The sequence below is a fragment of the Vigna unguiculata genome, unplaced genomic scaffold (genome assembly GCF_037176805.1).
Source record: "Vigna unguiculata cultivar grain cowpea cultivar isolate G323 ecotype 2 unplaced genomic scaffold, ASM3717680v1 ptg000026l_ERROPOS8025000, whole genome shotgun sequence".
In the NCBI taxonomy this organism is placed as follows: Eukaryota; Viridiplantae; Streptophyta; class Magnoliopsida; order Fabales; family Fabaceae; genus Vigna; species Vigna unguiculata.
The window spans coordinates 88263-98023 of record NW_028196669.1 but is presented as its reverse complement, the minus strand read 5'-3'; the positions used below and the strand labels follow the sequence as shown (position 1 = coordinate 98023).

Here is a 9761-nt window from a genome sequence, read left to right as displayed (position 1 = left end):
AAAAAAGAGGTGCAACACGAGGACTTCCCAGGAGGTCACCCATCCTAGTACTACTCTCGCCCAAGCACGCTTAACTGCGGAGTTCTGATGGGATCCGGTGCATTAGTGCTGGTATGATCGCACCTGTGAAGTATTGCACGATCAATGTACATATGGGTTTCGCATTGGGCCTAAGTTTGAACACTTGGCGCGGCGCGGGGGCACGGGGACGTGAGGTGGGTTGTTTTGGTCTGAAGAGATTTTGGAAGTAGTCAGTTGAAAAGATTTAGGTGATAATTTAGAATTTGATTGCAAAAAAAAACAGTGATGAAAAGAACGTAGGAAAAGAAAATAACGTGAAAAAGAGGTACAACACGAGGACATCCCAGCAAGTCACCCATCCTATTACTACTCTCGCCCAAGCACGCTTAACTGCGAAGTTCTGATGGGATCCGGTGGATTAGTGCTGGTATGATCGCACCCGTGAAGTATGGCACGATCAATGTACATATGGGTTTCGCATTGGGCCTAAGTTTGAACACTTGGCACGGCGCGGGGGCGCGGGGACGTGAGCTGGGTTGTTTTGTTCTGAAGAGATTTTAGTAGTAGTCAGTTGGAATCATTTAGGATTTGATTGCAAAAAAAAATAGTGATGAAAAGAACGTAGGAAAAGAAAATAACGTAAAAAAGAGGTGCAACACGAGGACTTCCCAGGAGGACACCCATCCTAGTACTACTCTCGCCCAAGCACGCTTACCTACGGAGTTCTGATGGGATCCGGTGCATTAGTGCTGGTATGATCGCACCTGTGAAGTATTGCACGATCAATGTACATATGGGTTTCGCATTGGGCCTAAGTTTGAACACTTGGCGCGGCGCGGGGGCACGGGGACGTGAGGTGGGTTGTTTTGGGCTGAAGAGATTTTGGTAGTAGTCAGTTGGAATGATTTAGGTGATAATTTAGGATTTGATTGCAAAAGAAAACAGTGACGAAAAGAACGTAGGAAAAGAAAATAACGTAAAAAAGAGGTGCAACATGAGGACTTCCCAGGAGGTCACCCATCCTAGTACTACTCTCGCCCAAGCACGCTTAACTGCGGAGTTCTGATGGGATCCGGTGCATTAGTGCTGGTATGATCGCACCTGTGAAGTATTGCACGATCAATGTACATATGGGTTTCGCATTGGGCCTAAGTTTGAACACTTGGCGCGGCGCGGGGGCACGGGGACGTGAGATGGGTTGTTTTGGTCTGAAGAGATTTTGGAAGTAGTCAGTTGGAAAGATTTAGGTGATAATTTAGAATTTGATTGCAAAAAAAAACAGTGATGAAAAGAACGTAGGAAAAGAAAATAACGTGAAAAAGAGGTACAACACGAGGACATCCCAGCAAGTCACCCATCCTATTACTACTCTCGCCCAAGCACGCTTAACTGCGAAGTTCTGATGGGATCCGGTGGATTAGTGCTGGTATGATCGCACCCGTGAAGTATGGCACGATCCATGTACATATGGGTTTCGCATTGGGCCTAAGTTTGAACACTTGGCACGGCGCGGGGGCGCGGGGACGTGAGCTGGGTTGTTTTGTTCTGAAGAGATTTTAGTAGTAGTCAGTTGGAATCATTTAGGATTTGATTGCAAAAAAAAAATAGTGATGAAAAGAACGTAGGAAAAGAAAATAACGTAAAAAAGAGGTGCAACACGAGGACTTCCCAGGAGGTCACCCATCCTAGTACTACTCTCGCCCAAGCACGCTTACCTACGGAGTTCTGATGGGATCCGGTGCATTAGTGCTGGTATGATCGCACCTGTGAAGTATTGCACGATCAATGTACATATGGGTTTCGCATTGGGCCTAAGTTTGAAGACTTGACTCGGCGCGGGGGCACGGGGACGTGAGGTGGGTTGTTTTGGTCTGAAGAGATTTTGGTAGTAGTCAGTTGGAATGATTTAGGTGATAATTTAGGATTTGATTGCAAAAGAAAACAGTGATGAAAAGAACGTAGGAAAAGAAAATAACGTAAAAAAGAGGTGCAACACGAGGACTTCCCAGGAGGTCACCCATCCTAGTACTACTCTCGCCCAAGCACGCTTAACTGCGGAGTTCTGATGGGATCCGATGCATTAGTGCTGGTATGATCGCACCTGTGAAGTATTGCACGATCAATTACATATGGGTTTCGCATTGGGCCTAAGTTTGAACACTTGGCGCGGCGCGGGGGCACGGGGACGTGAGGTGGGTTGTTTTGGTCTGAAGAGATTTTGGTAGTAGTCAGTTGGAATGATTTAGGTGATAATTTAGGATTTGATTGCAAAAGAAAACAGTGATGAAAAGAACGTAGGAAAAGAAAATAACGTAAAAAAGAGGTGCAACACGAGGACTTCCCAGCAAGTCACCCATCCTAGTACTACTCTCGCCCAAGCACGCTTAACTGCGAAGTTCTGATGGGATCCGGTGGATTAGTGCTGGTATGATCGCACCCGTGAAGTATGGCACGATCAATGTACATATGGGTTTCGCATTGGGCCTAAGTTTGAACACTTGGCACGGCGCGGGGGCGCGGGGACGTGAGCTGGGTTGTTTTGTTCTGAAGAGATTTTAGTAGTAGTCAGTTGGAATCATTTAGGATTTGATTGCAAAAAAAAATAGTGATGAAAAGAACGTAGGAAAAGAAAATAACGTAAAAAAGAGGTGCAACACGAGGACTTCCCAGGAGGTCACCCATCCTAGTACTACTCTCGCCCAAGCACGCTTACCTACGGAGTTCTGATGGGATCCGGTGCATTAGTGCTGGTATGATCGCACCTGTGAAGTATTGCACGATCAATGTACATATGGGTTTCGCATTGGGCCTAAGTTTGAACACTTGGCGCGGCGCGGGGGCACGGGGACGTGAGGTGGGTTGTTTTGGGCTGAAGAGATTTTGGTAGTAGTCAGTTGGAATGATTTAGGTGATAATTTAGGATTTGATTGCAAAAGAAAACAGTGACGAAAAGAACGCAGGAAAAGAAAATAACGTAAAAAAGAGGTGCAACATGAGGACTTCCCAGGAGGTCACCCATCCTAGTACTACTCTCGCCCAAGCACGCTTAACTGCGGAGTTCTGATGGGATCCGGTGCATTAGTGCTGGTATGATCGCACCTGTGAAGTATTGCACGATCAATGTACATATGGGTTTCGCATTGGGCCTAAGTTTGAACACTTGGCGCGGCGCGGGGGCACGGGGACGTGAGGTGGGTTGTTTTGGTCTGAAGAGATTTTGGAAGTAGTCAGTTGGAAAGATTTAGGTGATAATTTAGAATTTGATTGCAAAAAAAAACAGTGATGAAAAGAACGTAGGAAAAGAAAATAACGTGAAAAAGAGGTACAACACGAGGACATCCCAGCAAGTCACCCATCCTATTACTACTCTCGCCCAAGCACGCTTAACTGCGAAGTTCTGATGGGATCCGGTGGATTAGTGCTGGTATGATCGCACCCGTGAAGTATGGCACGATCAATGTACATATGGGTTTCGCATTGGGCCTAAGTTTGAACACTTGGCACGGCGCGGGGGCGCGGGGACGTGAGCTGGGTTGTTTTGTTCTGAAGAGATTTTAGTAGTAGTCAGTTGGAATCATTTAGGATTTGATTGCAAAAAAAAATAGTGATGAAAAGAACGTAGGAAAAGAAAATAACGTAAAAAAGAGGTGCAACACGAGGACTTCCCAGGAGGTCACCCATCCTAGTACTACTCTCGCCCAAGCACGCTTACCTACGGAGTTCTGATGGGATCCGGTGCATTAGTGCTGGTATGATCGCACCTGTGAAGTATTGCACGATCAATGTACATATGGGTTTCGCATTGGGCCTAAGTTTGAAGACTTGACTCGGCGCGGGGGCACGGGGACGTGAGGTGGGTTGTTTTGGTCTGAAGAGATTTTGGTAGTAGTCAGTTGGAATGATTTAGGTGATAATTTAGGATTTGATTGCAAAAGAAAACAGTGATGAAAAGAACGTAGGAAAAGAAAATAACGTAAAAAAGAGGTGCAACACGAGGACTACCCAGGAGGTCACCCATCCTAGTACTACTCTCGCCCAAGCACGCTTAACTGCGGAGTTCTGATGGGATCCGATGCATTAGTGCTGGTATGATCGCACCTGTGAAGTATTGCACGATCAATGTACATATGGGTTTCGCATTGGGCCTAAGTTTGAACACTTGGCGCGGCGCGGGGGCACGGGGACGTGAGGTGGGTTGTTTTGGTCTGAAGAGATTTTGGTAGTAGTCAGTTGGAATGATTTAGGTGATAATTTAGGATTTGATTGCAAAAGAAAACAGTGATGAAAAGAACGTAGGAAAAGAAAATAACGTAAAAAAGAGGTGCAACACGAGGACTTCCCAGGAGGTCACCCATCCTAGTACTACTCTCGCCCAAGCACGCTTAACTGCGGAGTTCTGATGGGATCCGGTGCATTAGTGCTGGTATGATCGCACCTGTGAAGTATTGCACGATCAATGTACATATGGGTTTCGCATTGGGCCTAAGTTTGAACACTTGGCGCGGCGCGGGGGCACGGGGACGTGAGGTGGGTTGTTTTGGTCTGAAGAGATTTTGGTAGTAGTCAGTTGGAATGATTTAGGTGATAATTTAGGATTTGATTGCAAAAGAAAACAGTGATGAAAAGAACGTAGGAAAAGAAAATAACGTAAAAAAGAGGTGCAACACGAGGACTTCCCAGGAGGTCACCCATCCTAGTACTACTCTCGCCCAAGCACGCTTAACTGCGGAGTTCTGATGGGATCCGGTGCATTAGTGCTGGTATGATCGCACCTGTGAAGTATTGCACGATCAATGTACATATGGGTTTCGCATTGGGCCTAAGTTTGAACACTTGGCGCGGCGCGGGGGCACGGGGACGTGAGGTGGGTTGTTTTGGGCTGAAGAGATTTTGGTAGTAGTCAGTTGGAATGATTTAGGTGATAATTTAGGATTTGATTGCAAAAGAAAACAGTGACGAAAAGAACGTAGGAAAAGAAAATAACGTAAAAAAGAGGTGCAACATGAGGACTTCCCAGGAGGTCACCCATCCTAGTACTACTCTCGCCCAAGCACGCTTAACTGCGGAGTTCTGATGGGATCCGGTGCATTAGTGCTGGTATGATCGCACCTGTGAAGTATTGCACGATCAATGTACATATGGGTTTCGCATTGGGCCTAAGTTTGAACACTTGGCGCGGCGCGGGGGCACGGGGACGTGAGGTGGGTTGTTTTGGTCTGAAGAGATTTAGGAAGTAGTCAGTTGGAAAGATTTAGGTGATAATTTAGAATTTGATTGCAAAAAAAAAACAGTGATGAAAAGAACGTAGGAAAAGAAAATAACGTGAAAAAGAGGTACAACACGAGGACATCCCAGCAAGTCACCCATCCTATTACTACTCTCGCCCAAGCACGCTTAACTGCGAAGTTCTGATGGGATCCGGTGGATTAGTGCTGGTATGATCGCACCCGTGAAGTATGGCACGATCAATGTACATATGGGTTTCGCATTGGGCCTAAGTTTGAACACTTGGCACGGCGCGGGGGCGCGGGGACGTGAGCTGGGTTGTTTTGTTCTGAAGAGATTTTAGTAGTAGTCAGTTGGAATCATTTAGGATTTGATTGCAAAAAAAAATAGTGATGAAAAGAACGTAGGAAAAGAAAATAACGTAAAAAAGAGGTGCAACACGAGGACTTCCTCAGGAGGTCACCCATCCTACTACTACTCTCGCCCAAGCACGCTTAACTGCGGAGTTCTGATGGGATCCGGTGCATTAGTGCTGGTATGATCGCACCTGTGAAGTATTGCACGATCAATGTACATATGGGTTCGCATTGGGCCTAAGTTTGAACACTTGGCGCGGCGCGGGGGCACGGGGACGTGAGGTGGGTTGTTTTGGTCTGAAGAGATTTTGGTAGTAGTCAGTTGGAATGATTTAGGTGATAATTTAGGATTTGATTGCAAAAGAAAACAGTGATGAAAAGAACGTAGGAAAAGAAAATAACGTAAAAAAGAGGTGCAACACGAGGACTTCCCAGGAGGTCACCCATCCTAGTACTACTCTCGCCCAAGCACGCTTAACTGCGGAGTTCTGATGGGATCCGGTGCATTAGTGCTGGTATGATCGCACCTGTGAAGTATTGCACGATCAATGTACATATGGGTTTCGCATTGGGCCTAAGTTTGAACACTTGGCGCGGCGCGGGGGCACGGGGACGTGAGGTGGGTTGTTTTGGTCTGAAGAGATTTTGGAAGTAGTCAGTTGGAAAGATTTAGGTGATAATTTAGAATTTGATTGCAAAAAAAAACAGTGATGAAAAGAACGTAGGAAAAGAAAATAACGTGAAAAAGAGGTACAACACGAGGACATCCCAGCAAGTCACCCATCCTATTACTACTCTCGCCCAAGCACGCTTAACTGCGAAGTTCTGATGGGATCCGGTGGATTAGTGCTGGTATGATCGCACCCGTGAAGTATGGCACGATCAATGTACATATGGGTTTCGCATTGGGCCTAAGTTTGAACACTTGGCACGGCGCGGGGGCGCGGGGACGTGAGCTGGGTTGTTTTGTTCTGAAGAGATTTTAGTAGTAGTCAGTTGGAATCATTTAGGATTTGATTGCAAAAAAAATAGTGATGAAAAGAACGTAGGAAAAGAAAATAACGTAAAAAAGAGGTGCAACACGAGGACTTCCCAGGAGGTCACCCATCCTAGTACTACTCTCGCCCAAGCACGCTTACCTACGGAGTTCTGATGGGATCCGGTGCATTAGTGCTGGTATGATCGCACCTGTGAAGTATTGCACGATCAATGTACATATGGGTTTCGCATTGGGCCTAAGTTTGAACACTTGGCGCGGCGCGGGGGCACGGGGACGTGAGGTGGGTTGTTTTGGGCTGAAGAGATTTTGGTAGTAGTCAGTTGGAATGATTTAGGTGATAATTTAGGATTTGATTGCAAAAGAAAACAGTGACGAAAAGAACGTAGGAAAAGAAAATAACGTAAAAAAGAGGTGCAACATGAGGACTTCCCAGGAGGTCACCCATCCTAGTACTACTCTCGCCCAAGCACGCTTCACTGCGTAGTTCTGATGGGATCCGGTGCATTAGTGCTGGTATGATCGCACCTGTGAAGTATTGCACGATCAATGTACATATGGGTTTCGCATTGGGCCTAAGTTTGAACACTTGGCGCGGCGCGGGGCCACGGGGACGTGAGGTGGGTTGTTTTGGTCTGAAGAGATTTTGGAAGTAGTCAGTTGGAAAGATTTAGGTGATAATTTAGAATTTGATTGCAAAAAAAACAGTGATGAAAAGAACGTAGGAAAAGAAAATAACGTGAAAAAGAGGTACAACACGAGGACATCCCAGCAAGTCACCCATCCTATTACTACTCTCGCCCAAGCACGCTTAACTGCGAAGTTCTGATGGGATCCGGTGGATTAGTGCTGGTATGATCGCACCCGTGAAGTATGGCACGATCAATGGTGCAACACGAGGACTTCCCAGGAGGTCACCCATCCTAGTACTACTCTCGCCCAAGCACGCTTACCTACGGAGTTCTGATGGGATCCGGTGCATTAGTGCTGGTATGATCGCACCTGTGAAGTATTGCACGATCAATGTACATATGGGTTTCGCATTGGGCCTAAGTTTGAAGACTTGACTCGGCGCGGGGGCACGGGGACGTGAGGTGGGTTGTTTTGGTCTGAAGAGATTTTGGTAGTAGTCAGTTGGAATGATTTAGGTGATAATTTAGGATTTGATTGCAAAAGAAAACAGTGATGAAAAGAACGTAGGAAAAGAAAATAACGTAAAAAAGAGGTGCAACACGAGGACTTCCCAGGAGGTCACCCATCCTAGTACTACTCTCGCCCAAGCACGCTTAACTGCGGAGTTCTGATGGGATCCGATGCATTAGTGCTGGTATGATCGCACCTGTGAAGTATTGCACGATCAATGTACATATGGGTTTCGCAATGGGCCTAAGTTTGAACACTTGGCGCGGCGCGGGGGCACGGGGACGTGAGGTGGGTTGTTTTGGTCTGAAGAGATTTTGGTAGTAGTCAGTTGGAATGATTTAGGTGATAATTTAGGATTTGATTGCAAAAGAAAACAGTGATGAAAAGAACGTAGGAAAAGAAAATAACGTAAAAAAGAGGTGCAACACGAGGACTTCCCAGGAGGTCACCCATCCTAGTACTACTCTCGCCCAAGCACGCTTAACTGCGGAGTTCTGATGGGATCCGGTGCATTAGTGCTGGTATGATCGCACCTGTGAAGTATTGCACGATCAATGTACATATGGGTTTCGCATTGGGCCTAAGTTTGAACACTTGGCGCGGCGCGGGGGCACGGGGACGTGAGGTGGGTTGTTTTGGTCTGAAGAGATTTTGGAAGTAGTCAGTTGGAAAGATTTAGGTGATAATTTAGAATTTGATTGCAAAAAAAAACAGTGATGAAAAGAACGTAGGAAAAGAAAATAACGTGAAAAAGAGGTACAACACGAGGACATCCCAGCAAGTCACCCATCCTATTACTACTCTCGCCCAAGCACGCTTAACTGCGAAGTTCTGATGGGATCCGGTGGATTAGTGCTGGTATGATCGCACCCGTGAAGTATGGCACGATCAATGTACATATGGGTTTCGCATTGGGCCTAAGTTTGAACACTTGGCACGGCGCGGGGGCGCGGGGACGTGAGCTGGGTTGTTTTGTTCTGAAGAGATTTTAGTAGTAGTCAGTTGGAATCATTTAGGATTTGATTGCAAAAAAAAATAGTGATGAAAAGAACGTAGGAAAAGAAAATAACGTAAAAAAGAGGTGCAACACGAGGACTTCCCAGGAGGTCACCCATCCTAGTACTACTCTCGCCCAAGCACGCTTACCTACGGAGTTCTGATGGGATCCGGTGCATTAGTGCTGGTATGATCGCACCTGTGAAGTATTGCACGATCAATGTACATATGGGTTTCGCATTGGGCCTAAGTTTGAACACTTGGCGCGGCGCGGGGGCACGGGGACGTGAGGTGGGTTGTTTTGGGCTGAAGAGATTTTGGTAGTAGTCAGTTGGAATGATTTAGGTGATAATTTAGGATTTGATTGCAAAAGAAAACAGTGACGAAAAGAACGTAGGAAAAGAAAATAACGTAAAAAAGAGGTGCAACATGAGGACTTCCCAGGAGGTCACCCATCCTAGTACTACTCTCGCCCAAGCACGCTTAACTGCGGAGTTCTGATGGGATCCAGTGCATTAGTGCTGGTATGATCGCACCTGTGAAGTATTGCACGATCAATGTACATATGGGTTTCGCATTGGGCCTAAGTTTGAACACTTGGCGCGGCGCGGGGGCACGGGGACGTGAGGTGGGTTGTTTTGGTCTGAAGAGATTTTGGAAGTAGTCAGTTGGAAAGATTTAGGTGATAATTTAGAATTTGATTGCAAAAAAAAACAGTGATGAAAAGAACGTAGGAAAAGAAAATAACGTGAAAAAGAGGTACAACACGAGGACATCCCAGCAAGTCACCCATCCTATTACTACTCTCGCCCAAGCACGCTTAACTGCGAAGTTCTGATGGGATCCGGTGGATTAGTGCTGGTATGATCGCACCCGTGAAGTATGGCACGATCAATGGTGCAACACGAGGACTTCCCAGGAGGTCACCCATCCTAGTACTACTCTCGCCCAAGCACGCTTACCTACGGAGTTCTGATGGGATCCGGTGCATTAGTGCTGGTATGATCGCACCTGTGAAGTAT

The 9761-nt window shown here is 46.4% G+C and overlaps 22 non-coding genes and 9 pseudogenes across 22 annotated transcripts; all 31 read right to left on the bottom strand.

Moving 5' to 3' along the window:
* Nucleotides 1–6: 6 nt before the first annotated feature.
* Nucleotides 7–125, bottom strand: LOC146879489 (5S ribosomal RNA). The gene has a single exon (XR_014988220.1). It is a non-coding gene; the product is annotated as a 5S ribosomal RNA (ribosomal RNA).
* Nucleotides 126–343: 218 nt separating this feature from the next.
* Nucleotides 344–462, bottom strand: LOC146879488 (5S ribosomal RNA; annotated as a pseudogene).
* Nucleotides 463–668: 206 nt separating this feature from the next.
* LOC146879487 (5S ribosomal RNA) lies at nucleotides 669–787 on the bottom strand. Its single transcript, XR_014988594.1, has one exon. It is a non-coding gene; the product is annotated as a 5S ribosomal RNA (ribosomal RNA).
* Nucleotides 788–1005: 218 nt separating this feature from the next.
* On the bottom strand, nucleotides 1006–1124 carry LOC146879486 (5S ribosomal RNA). Its single transcript, XR_014988574.1, has one exon. It is a non-coding gene; the product is annotated as a 5S ribosomal RNA (ribosomal RNA).
* A 218-nt stretch (nucleotides 1125–1342) lies between these two features.
* Nucleotides 1343–1461, bottom strand: LOC146879485 (5S ribosomal RNA; annotated as a pseudogene).
* Nucleotides 1462–1668: 207 nt separating this feature from the next.
* Nucleotides 1669–1787, bottom strand: LOC146879484 (5S ribosomal RNA). Its single transcript, XR_014988494.1, has one exon. It is a non-coding gene; the product is annotated as a 5S ribosomal RNA (ribosomal RNA).
* A 218-nt stretch (nucleotides 1788–2005) lies between these two features.
* Nucleotides 2006–2124, bottom strand: LOC146879483 (5S ribosomal RNA). The gene has a single exon (XR_014988512.1). It is a non-coding gene; the product is annotated as a 5S ribosomal RNA (ribosomal RNA).
* Nucleotides 2125–2341: 217 nt separating this feature from the next.
* Nucleotides 2342–2460, bottom strand: LOC146879482 (5S ribosomal RNA). The gene has a single exon (XR_014988143.1). It is a non-coding gene; the product is annotated as a 5S ribosomal RNA (ribosomal RNA).
* A 206-nt stretch (nucleotides 2461–2666) lies between these two features.
* Nucleotides 2667–2785, bottom strand: LOC146879481 (5S ribosomal RNA). Its single transcript, XR_014988493.1, has one exon. It is a non-coding gene; the product is annotated as a 5S ribosomal RNA (ribosomal RNA).
* Nucleotides 2786–3003: 218 nt separating this feature from the next.
* On the bottom strand, nucleotides 3004–3122 carry LOC146879480 (5S ribosomal RNA). Its single transcript, XR_014988573.1, has one exon. It is a non-coding gene; the product is annotated as a 5S ribosomal RNA (ribosomal RNA).
* A 218-nt stretch (nucleotides 3123–3340) lies between these two features.
* On the bottom strand, nucleotides 3341–3459 carry LOC146879479 (5S ribosomal RNA; annotated as a pseudogene).
* Nucleotides 3460–3665: 206 nt separating this feature from the next.
* On the bottom strand, nucleotides 3666–3784 carry LOC146879478 (5S ribosomal RNA). Its single transcript, XR_014988492.1, has one exon. It is a non-coding gene; the product is annotated as a 5S ribosomal RNA (ribosomal RNA).
* A 218-nt stretch (nucleotides 3785–4002) lies between these two features.
* On the bottom strand, nucleotides 4003–4121 carry LOC146879477 (5S ribosomal RNA). The gene has a single exon (XR_014988637.1). It is a non-coding gene; the product is annotated as a 5S ribosomal RNA (ribosomal RNA).
* A 218-nt stretch (nucleotides 4122–4339) lies between these two features.
* LOC146879476 (5S ribosomal RNA) lies at nucleotides 4340–4458 on the bottom strand. The gene has a single exon (XR_014988218.1). It is a non-coding gene; the product is annotated as a 5S ribosomal RNA (ribosomal RNA).
* Nucleotides 4459–4676: 218 nt separating this feature from the next.
* Nucleotides 4677–4795, bottom strand: LOC146879475 (5S ribosomal RNA). Its single transcript, XR_014988217.1, has one exon. It is a non-coding gene; the product is annotated as a 5S ribosomal RNA (ribosomal RNA).
* A 218-nt stretch (nucleotides 4796–5013) lies between these two features.
* On the bottom strand, nucleotides 5014–5132 carry LOC146879474 (5S ribosomal RNA). The gene has a single exon (XR_014988572.1). It is a non-coding gene; the product is annotated as a 5S ribosomal RNA (ribosomal RNA).
* Nucleotides 5133–5351: 219 nt separating this feature from the next.
* Nucleotides 5352–5470, bottom strand: LOC146879473 (5S ribosomal RNA; annotated as a pseudogene).
* A 206-nt stretch (nucleotides 5471–5676) lies between these two features.
* Nucleotides 5677–5796, bottom strand: LOC146879472 (5S ribosomal RNA). The gene has a single exon (XR_014988645.1). It is a non-coding gene; the product is annotated as a 5S ribosomal RNA (ribosomal RNA).
* Nucleotides 5797–6013: 217 nt separating this feature from the next.
* Nucleotides 6014–6132, bottom strand: LOC146879471 (5S ribosomal RNA). The gene has a single exon (XR_014988216.1). It is a non-coding gene; the product is annotated as a 5S ribosomal RNA (ribosomal RNA).
* A 218-nt stretch (nucleotides 6133–6350) lies between these two features.
* LOC146879470 (5S ribosomal RNA) lies at nucleotides 6351–6469 on the bottom strand (annotated as a pseudogene).
* A 205-nt stretch (nucleotides 6470–6674) lies between these two features.
* LOC146879469 (5S ribosomal RNA) lies at nucleotides 6675–6793 on the bottom strand. The gene has a single exon (XR_014988491.1). It is a non-coding gene; the product is annotated as a 5S ribosomal RNA (ribosomal RNA).
* Nucleotides 6794–7011: 218 nt separating this feature from the next.
* On the bottom strand, nucleotides 7012–7130 carry LOC146879468 (5S ribosomal RNA; annotated as a pseudogene).
* A 217-nt stretch (nucleotides 7131–7347) lies between these two features.
* Nucleotides 7348–7466, bottom strand: LOC146879467 (5S ribosomal RNA; annotated as a pseudogene).
* A 19-nt stretch (nucleotides 7467–7485) lies between these two features.
* On the bottom strand, nucleotides 7486–7604 carry LOC146879466 (5S ribosomal RNA). The gene has a single exon (XR_014988608.1). It is a non-coding gene; the product is annotated as a 5S ribosomal RNA (ribosomal RNA).
* Nucleotides 7605–7822: 218 nt separating this feature from the next.
* Nucleotides 7823–7941, bottom strand: LOC146879465 (5S ribosomal RNA). Its single transcript, XR_014988511.1, has one exon. It is a non-coding gene; the product is annotated as a 5S ribosomal RNA (ribosomal RNA).
* Nucleotides 7942–8159: 218 nt separating this feature from the next.
* On the bottom strand, nucleotides 8160–8278 carry LOC146879464 (5S ribosomal RNA). The gene has a single exon (XR_014988215.1). It is a non-coding gene; the product is annotated as a 5S ribosomal RNA (ribosomal RNA).
* A 218-nt stretch (nucleotides 8279–8496) lies between these two features.
* LOC146879463 (5S ribosomal RNA) lies at nucleotides 8497–8615 on the bottom strand (annotated as a pseudogene).
* A 206-nt stretch (nucleotides 8616–8821) lies between these two features.
* On the bottom strand, nucleotides 8822–8940 carry LOC146879462 (5S ribosomal RNA). The gene has a single exon (XR_014988490.1). It is a non-coding gene; the product is annotated as a 5S ribosomal RNA (ribosomal RNA).
* Nucleotides 8941–9158: 218 nt separating this feature from the next.
* On the bottom strand, nucleotides 9159–9277 carry LOC146879461 (5S ribosomal RNA). The gene has a single exon (XR_014988642.1). It is a non-coding gene; the product is annotated as a 5S ribosomal RNA (ribosomal RNA).
* Nucleotides 9278–9495: 218 nt separating this feature from the next.
* On the bottom strand, nucleotides 9496–9614 carry LOC146879460 (5S ribosomal RNA; annotated as a pseudogene).
* A 19-nt stretch (nucleotides 9615–9633) lies between these two features.
* LOC146879459 (5S ribosomal RNA) lies at nucleotides 9634–9752 on the bottom strand. The gene has a single exon (XR_014988607.1). It is a non-coding gene; the product is annotated as a 5S ribosomal RNA (ribosomal RNA).
* Between the last annotated feature and the right edge of the window lie 9 nt (nucleotides 9753–9761).